Source organism: Telopea speciosissima, chromosome 7 (assembly GCF_018873765.1).
Source record: "Telopea speciosissima isolate NSW1024214 ecotype Mountain lineage chromosome 7, Tspe_v1, whole genome shotgun sequence".
Classification (NCBI taxonomy): Eukaryota; Viridiplantae; Streptophyta; class Magnoliopsida; order Proteales; family Proteaceae; genus Telopea; species Telopea speciosissima.
In genome coordinates, this window is record NC_057922.1 from 13,501,910 (window position 1) to 13,511,426 (window position 9,517).

At 37.5% G+C, this 9,517-nt stretch overlaps 1 pseudogene; it reads left to right on the forward strand.

The window, feature by feature from the left end:
• LOC122668251 overlaps positions 1–9,517 on the forward strand; it is a 40,422-nt pseudogene that overhangs the window by 12,792 nt on the left and 18,113 nt on the right.

The window sequence follows — 9,517 nt, forward strand, 5'->3', positions numbered from 1 at the left end:
TTAGACATAGAGGGATGCCTTGTCCTTGGCACAGAGTTGTTTGGTTTCGTGGTCACATACCTCGACATAGCTTCACCGCTTGGCGTGCCCTTGCAAGCTGTCTTCCTACCCAAGCCTTCCTTATTTATCGGCATATTCAGGTCCCTCCCAGCTGCTGTCTCTGTTGGAATGGGACTGAAGATGTCAATCACCTATTCTTCACTTGCCCCTTTGCCTCCTCCATCTGGACCCGTGTTCTTCGTCATTGTTGGCCTGGTCGGCGCACTCCTCTTCCTCTCAGCAGGGAATGGATTTGGATCGACATGACATTCGGAGGGAAGTCGATTTGCGACTCGGTTGGCAAGATTGCCTTTTTTGCCACTATCTCCCACATTTGGATGGAACGTAACCTTAGAAGATGGACATCCAACTCCCGCTCTTTAGACATGATTTGGAAGGCCATCTTTTTTGATGTTTCATCTAAAGTTAGATCCCTCCCCCTTAAGGATGTAAAGGATTCCCCAAGGAACAGGCTCATTGTTGTCTCCTGGGGTCTCCCTACATCCATTTTGCGCCCTAACTAGTCCCTAGTTTCGGCTTGTTTGCCCTTGGGCTTGTATATTCCCTCTTTCTCTTCGTAATATATTTTTATTCATCCAAAAAAAAAAAAAAAGTCATAAAAAATCAACATTAAGCCACATCAAGTCATCAAAAAATCAACATTAAGTCACATCAAGTCATCAAAAATCAACAATTAGTCACATCAAGACATCAAACATCAACATTAAGTCACATCAAGTTATCAAACATCAACATTAAGGTACATCAAGTCATCAAAAATCAACATAGAACTATAAGACAACAGAACTGAAGAAGCAAGCTATTGGAAGTTAGAAACAATCAAAAGATATTCAAAAATCAATATTAAGGCACATCAAGCCATCATAAATCAATATTAAGCTACATCAAGTCATCAAAAATTAACATAGAACTAGAAGACAACAGAACTGAAGAAGCAAGCTATTGGAAATTGGAAACAACCGCAACATACATTTGGTTTAAACTGTTCTTGGAATTGATCATTGTCCTGGTGTATCTAGTCTCACATTTGGTTTATACTGTTCCTAGAAAATATGATTTTATCTATAAGTAATAAAACTACTCTCGATTTAGAGAAATGTTCTTGTTCTCTAAGAAGTTTGACTGGTCAAATAATTTTATTTATAGGACCAATGGATGAGGCTTCAACTCAGTTGAAGGGATGCCTTGGAATGTAGTCCAATATTTCAAAAGATCTCAATGGTCTGATGGTCCAGTCATGACTCATGAGATATGGAGGGATTAATTCTGCAGAAAAACTCCAGTAACTTGTAACCACAGGGTTGTAAACAGCAATGGCAGGTCTGGATCCACTTCTGGTTGATCTCCTTGTATACTCCAGTAATCAGATGCTTCAACAGGACAGTAAACAGCAAACAATGACACTGCTGTAGCAAGTATCGATCGCTCCATAGAACAGAAGTTGCAGTTGTAATAAAATAGAAACAGGAGAGGAATAGGTGGGGGTATTACCAAGGTTTTTCACCTATGGCCTTGGTCAGTCTCTCACTAACCACGATGGAGATTCATCACTGTTTCTCATGGCAATTAGGGCACAAAGTCGATTCAAGTTTCATTCATAAATCGTGGGGCTTGAGCTCTAAGGCTCTTATATTATAAAGAGTAGTAATCTACTTCTAAAAGGAAAGTAAGAAAATAGAAACTACTAAATAAAAGGTCCACACATATAGTAGTGGATCCTTGAACAACAAGTAACTTAATAAGTAAAAACTAAACAAAATAGAAATCAACTAACTAAGTAGTGGTACTAGAATATAGTGGACCCCACTATTCTGGTTTTAGTGAACCAGTAACTTCTAGACCAAGGCTGGTCTGGCCTGAACCAAAAGAAGGTTCAGTTGAAGAACTATGGCCTATTAGAGGGCCTGCTTCTTATTCTTCTTGGGGCTATACTGTTTGGAGTATAGCTTAACTACATCACAACTCCCTTGGTCGCCTTGTGTCCAGGCCCCGTCCAAAGCTTTATGTTATCTAGACACCATGACAATTATGCTTTATTCATCTTACAACTAAAGAAGAGAACTTTATCTCTGTTTCTGAAGAAAGGCTTGAGTAGCATCCTGTTACTCTGTGAACATTTTAGGGGAAAAAATTGAGAATTTGTAGTCCGTGTATACTTCCACAACATTAGTTCAAAGCTATTGGTGAATCATTAAGGAAAAGATAAAAAATAAAAAAATAAAATCATATTCAAGCTAGAAATTAAACTACTTGAGAGTTGAAATATGGTAAATAAAAAAAAAAGATTTATTGTAGCAGTATAATTCATAGTTGTCAAGGTGCTGAGTAGGTGCCAAGGCTGTTTTCTAAATCCTAGGTGATCGGCCGTCAAGTTGTCTAGTTGCTCAGGTTCTAGAAACCATGGATAAAAAGGAGAGAATTGGGGGGGGGGGGGGGGGAGAACGGAAAATGAGGGACAAGGGAAAAAAAGGAGGCAAAGGATGGAACAATAAGAATAAAAATGGGGAGAAGAAGCAATAGTAGCTGCCACTAGGCCCACTAGAACAGGAAAAGTTGCAGGGTCAGCCACTGCCACCACTGTCCACCACCAGTATAAGAGTAGAAGAGATGTAATTACCTGGAACTTGTTCTGCAACCACCACCTCTTCCGCCATTGGCCATCAACATCAAAGAGGAAGACGAAGACCAAATGGGTTTCATTTGTTAAATTATTACTTTAAATTTTATACATTGCCTCCTCATATTTACACGTAAAGGAAATAAAAGTTTCATATTTTACATCTAAAACCGCCTTGGTATATGCACATCTTAGTCGCCTAAGCGGCCACCTAGCAACCAATGTGACAAGTTGCTTGTTCACCACCTAGGTTTGCCTTGGATCCATGACAACTTTATACAATTAATGAAAGTAGGGTGAAAGAGAGAAATCATTTAATGACCTTTGAGCTGCTATGTGCTAGGTCTGATGCTGTGGGCTTTCAAGACCATGATATTTTTGCTTCATTCGGAACTCCTCAACATTTTATTGCTCATAATACTTCTCCAATATCCTCTTCAATTTTAGATCATCACTACAAAACCATTTAGACGGGTGTAACTTGTTTATTTGTTCTAATTTCTGTTCCAGCTTTGTGACTTTGGATTTGCACGGGCAATGTCGACAAATACTGTTGTCCTGCATTCTATAAAAGGTTAGCTTTCTATTCGTCTTATGTGCCTAGAGTTTCTTGACTCTTTTGGAGTCCTATACGCTTATATTTTATGTTCTTATAAAAAAATTAGCCCTATGTTAGTACTCTTTGCATATTATTTTTCTTGACTATTTTGAAGGCGTGTAGGTTTGTGTAACGTATTCTTGTAACATTGATTAATACAGACTTGAGCTGAAAAGCCTTCTTTTGGATGTACAGTAACTCCTCGATGCCATACAAGAATGGATCCACATTATTATCATGCATTTTTTTTGCAAACTGCATTCACCAGTTGGTGTTGGTAATTTATTGGGCTTATAATTATTCCCTTGGAGAAATTTGTGTTCTATGGTTCTTTCTGAGTGAATTGGTGGAGATGTTAATTTCTATGTGACACTGACTTTTATAAGTGTAGCACCTATTGTATAATTATGTCTTTCAATGTCTGTATACATTTCAGTTCTGAAGCTTTTTGTTGAATTATAATAGGTAAAACCCTGACACTTCATTGACAAGAAAAGACGAAGAAGAAAACCCAACACATGCAGCAGTTGATAATTGATATAGCTGACTTGTTGGTTACGCAAGGAGCTGATAGACCACTTTAGCTCTCAGGATACCCTTCCTTTGGATGATTAAGCTGATCCAGTGTATATCTAATTTCATCTATTTCTGCTCTTGTTGGTTAGGCAAGGAATTGATAGGTCACTTTAGCTCTCAGGATACCCTTCCTTTGGATGACTAAGCTGATCTAGTGTGTATCAAATTTTTTCTATTTCTGTTATGCTTCGGGAGGCTTCGACCTGCATGTGTTGGGTTTTCTTCTTCATTTATTCTTATCAATAAAGTGTTACTTATAAATGAAACAACAGTTGAGCTCTAACCGAGTGTGCCACTCCAATTGGTTCCAGATATGCCCCCAGAACATCTCATGTGCTCGTCTAATAGTATCCTCTATACCAGAAAGCCTGGTGTTAGCAAAAGAAGAGCCATCAAAATTCAATTTTGACCGTTCCAACTGTAGGGGAAGGGACCAGGCCTAAACTCTATGATTCCTGGGGATGTTGGAATTGATCACATTCCCTTATTCAACGAAGCTTTTTGTTGTTGCACATATATTTTTTCCTAAAATGCTCTTGTTGTGACGTGTCACCAAATGACACTATAAATATCATCCCAGTAACTGTTTGCTGGTTCACAGGTTATGCTAGTCTTGGTTATTCGAGCGTAATTCTTATGTGATGCTTGTATCAGGAACTCCTTTGTACATGGCTCCAGAACTGGTCCGTGAACAACCTTACAACCACACTGCTGATTTATGGTCTCTTCGAGTCATTCTGTATGCATCAAAATTCACTGTCTCTTTTTATTGGACTAATCATGATACTTTTAGATTTTTATCTCTTCTGATGGTTGTCTTTGTTTCTTGTGCAACGACCTGGCTAGAGAATGTTCTATTTCTATGATATGTTTAGGAAGCCTTTTTTTTCCCTTTCCATTTTGTGGTTTGAGTACCTTTTCTGTTCTCTTCATTCTTTCTTGGATGGGGTGGATACTGGATAGCTGGTTGTTACTTTGCAGCTTTTCTTTTGAATTTTCAAAATTATCCATGAGAATGGTCAGTTTTTCATAAAAAATGAAAATTGCATTCTCAAGGGTCACTACCTAGCATTAGGGTTAGGACTCAACCAAATGATTACAATTTAAGTGTTGATTAGGAGTTCTGAATCAGGTCATGGGTTTGATTGTGAGGCACCAAATCAGCTCAGTTGTAAAACTGTTCTTCCAAACCAAAAAATATGCAAATATGTATGTTTGTACTCTTCTACAATTGCCCTAACATATTCTGTATCATTGAGTTACAGCTTCATTTGTATTTAAATGTGATTTATTTGATTGTTAAAGTTTCCCTGATGGTCTGTAAAGGCAAGCTTTCCTTGATGTCCCAGATATCTGCCACATGGAAACTTAGTTGTTGCTCAAATTTTGTTGACATGCTGTCCACCTTATCTTCTATTAATTTTGGCAAATGTTTTTTCTCACGCGGTGATATAATTCTCTAAAAAATTGTTGAATATTCAACTTTGGCAACTGGTTTTATTATTGAAAATACAGGGGTAAACGTTCATTGTGTGGTGGGCTATATGTCGGAGGTGGGACCTGAAACTTGAGACATGGAGTCATATTGGTATACCCCCCATTGAATGGTTAGATTTTTCAGAATAGCCCTCCATGTGGCTGAAAAGTGGTGGCATGTCAAGGCATGATTTTTTTGATGGGCCTGTGAAACTACATTTTTCTATATATTTTACAATATCATAATCTGTGGTCTTATAATTAAAAATGTTTGGTCTTTCAATTCAAACCATTATCAAATCTTCGACTTGTATCTGGCCTTCCTTTTATTGATAGGCTGGGTTTCTAAATATTAGTTCACACATACATTGCTATTGCTATATTTGTGTGAGCAGAACAATCTCTAGTGCTCCCCATATCTCTATAACACTCTTCTTCCGATTTTCTTTTGTTTTTCTTCTGATTGGCAACTGCAGCAACTTGCTGCAGCTTTTTTCCTCTGAGGTCTGAGCAGCTCATCTCTTTCTCTGGGTTGTAATCTTTCACACTAGGGGGAGGTAGCATGTGAAATGGAAGTATCTATATTGAGGATATTTGTCTTCTAATTTTGTTGAACGATGAATTGGTAGTGTAATAGTGAGTTAGTACCCTATCCATTTTGTGAAATGTGGCTGTGATATTTCTGGTCATGCTTATTGGAACCTACTTAGTTTTGTTAGGCAGACAATATCAATTTTTTCTTTTGGATTCATTTTCCTTCTATTGTGAAATTGTTGTTTTTGCTAATTTTGAATTCTCTATTAGTGAGTGTGTTTATGGTTTTGGTTGAATTGAAGACTCCTTAGGAGCGTTCTTTCTATCTGCTATTATCTAAAAATAATCAAGTTATTAATGACTGGACAAAACCAAGAACTAACCCCTCACTTGCGATATAGTTTAGTTTAAAATTGTACCTTGCCTTGGTCAGATATGTGCTTTGCTTTTTTGCTTGATAGTCATATTAATTCAGTTTTGCTTCACTCTTCAACAATGACTATTACAGTAAATACTTTTAATTTATAGGAGCTGTATGCAAGACTGCACTTGCTATTTATCTTTTAGGCAATTGTATTTTCATCGAGTATTTCCAATCATGCTCAAGTTATTGATTCTTCTCTTGCCTGCCTGTTTTTCTTCTTATTGGTCCTCCTATTTCTCTCTTCATGCACTGTTTATTTCCCATACCCTACCATGAATACAACTCAACTCAGTCTTATCCAAGTAAATGGGATTGGCTACATGGACCCTTTTTCTCCAATCAGCTCTATTCAAAACCGTGCTTGTTACTAGTCCTAACCTATGCATGTCTTTCCTCACCATTCTCCTAGAGCCATTTTAGGCACACCCCTGGTTCTTTTAGCTCCTTCAATCTGAACAAATCATCTCTTTGCATTGGAGCATTCAAAGGCCTCCATTGCACATGTCCTAGCCACCTCAAACGACTTTCTCACAACTTATCATGTATCGGAATTCGGAGCTACTCCTAAATTAGCTCTACTTTGTTCATTCTTTATTTTATCTTTTCTGGTTTTACCACTCATCCATCTCAATATCTTCATTTCAGCTACATTAAGTTTGTTAACTCTGTGGTGCGACAGATATGAACTATTTGTTGGTCAGCCACCTTTTTATACAAATTCAGCATATGCACTCATCCGCCATATCATCAAGGTATATGATCGACCTCTCTTGTCAGTTGTCAGTTGTTAGAAATTATAATATGGTTGGCTAGAAGAATTGATTATCATGCTATTTTACATGATCCAGTTAAGTATCCAGATAGCATGAGCTCAAATTTTAAAAGCTTTCTAAAAGGTTTGCTGAATAAGGTAATTAACTGTAGAAGCTCAATTTCTTTTTAACAGATCAACGTTTTGGAGTCTCTTTGGTATGATTTGTACTTGTATTTATCTGACTAATTTCTATTTTTGCAGGTTTTTGGTATCATTAATATTGCTTATTTCTATTTATTACAAATTAGAATAAATAAAAAATCACAAATAGCTTTTGTTGCCACAAATCATTTATTGTGATTTATGCGCTACTTTTAATGGGCACGTGCTGTAACTGCTCCAAATCAAAGGGGTAATTAGGTAACTTCACTTTTTTTAATACATTTTTCAAATTTCAAACTCTCAAACCCTAGTGTCTCTCTCTCTGCCGTTCTTGCTCTCGCATGATCACGAACCTGAATTTGCAGCCTCATCACCGTCACCTGCATTGGAGATTGCTTGTCGAAGTATTCCACTTTGATCTGCAATCAATGCCATGCCCATGTGAACTGGGGTGATATGTGCATGGCTGGCTTCCGGCTTCGTCAGTCCACATCATGTTGGGTTGCAAGTCAGTTTTCGTCCTCTACTTGGGCAATGGGAAGAGGGAACACTACCATCTTCTTGGGATTTCCTGTAACCATTTCAAAATCCAACCCTACTGCCAATCAAATTCGTTGATAATCTAATAAATAGTTCAGATTTCATACAGATTCACAGAATTCTCGGTGTCGGACAGATTTTTCTATTTAAATTTTCAGATTTCCGAGGCCTCTATGACCTGAAAAACTTGCAGAAACCCTAATTCATTTACATATCTTCTTCCGTTTCCAGTTGACCTCTATATGTTTCCTTTTCTCCTCCATCGATTGGTCAACGTAAACCCTAGTTTGCAAATTAGACCCCAGTTCAAGAACAGAAAAAAAGATCACGTTTCTTGATTTCTCGTGTCAAGAATAGAAAAACCTTGCTTGCATATCAGAGCTTTGATCTCTCTTGGATCCTTCGAGATCGGGCATGGACGATGTGAAGGATAAAGTCAAGGGTGAACTTATCTGGATTCATACCAAAGACACCCTAAACAAGGAAGGTTGGATGATGCGTGGAAATTGTTCGATAAAATGCCATATAGATATGAGTTCTCTTGGCCTACCATCATTTCTTCTTTTTCCCATAATATATTATGCACATAGGCATACCAAACCTATTTCTAATTATATAATATATTGTACAAATAGTAATCAAACGATTATAATTTGTAGACCATAATTAATTTTCATAAATGATTTCTCAAAAATAAGGAATAAATACAAATACAAATCATACCAAAGAGACCCTTAATTGCCATAAGGTTTGTTCTTTCAACTAGTAAGCTGATTTACATAGTCATTGAAAACAGGTACCACAAAATAGGCTGAGTTGGCCTTCACTTCTTGAACACCCATTTGTCAAAGAAACTTCTGATGAGATCAAGGCAAGGGTAAGAGTCTCTTAAAATGCATCACTGTTAATGTAGACATACATCTGCTAGATATTAGTCTCATATATGTTTTTTGGTTGCGTAGCTAAGTGTTTCTTAGATTTTTGGGAATCATATATTTCTCCTGAACAATTTTTAGGAACTGCATGCCGCAACTATTGCAGCTGGGGGTTCTGATGCAGCTTGGAGGGGTGAGGTTAACAACTTGCATGCTTCAGCAAATGCTTCAATCACTGCTTGTCCCAAGAGTAAGGCATCTGATTGGGATTATTGACTCTTCAGTTTCAATATCTTCAGACTTTCTTACAAATCTTTGATGCAGGTAAAAGCCATTCTTCTTCTGCTCTTGAGAATGGCAGGGCTCAGAGTCCTCTCAGTGATGGTCAATCACGGAGTCCTAGCTCTTGTATGGGCAATTCTTCTCCACTCGAAGAGTCTTCGGGGATGGTAGGTCCCACTGATGTTCAATCAGGTAGAATAAATAATTAGGGAAAACATCTTCTCTGCTTCTTATTTTCCTTCTTTTCTGTTTGGCGAGTTGTGCTGAATCAGTGTTTTCAGAGGTGTATGAGGCATGAGCTTTGGGCCATGGAATTACAAAAAAGCCCCTAAACAATAAGTTGTGTTTGAGGCATATGCCTCAGAAACCAAGGTGTTTGTGAGGTGTGTGCCTTGCATGATACTAGGGCTTCATTCACACTAATTCCCGAGAAGTGACTCTCACTAAACCCCATTGTTTTGGGCTCAATTTACATCATAAATCCAATCTTTACCTTGACTCTTTTTTTTTTTACTTTTTTCAACTTAAAAAAAAGAAAAGGAAAATAGTGCTAAATTACTAGAAATCTTGTTATGTTGTTAGCTTTTTATTTTTTTGCCATTTTAGCTTATATTGCATA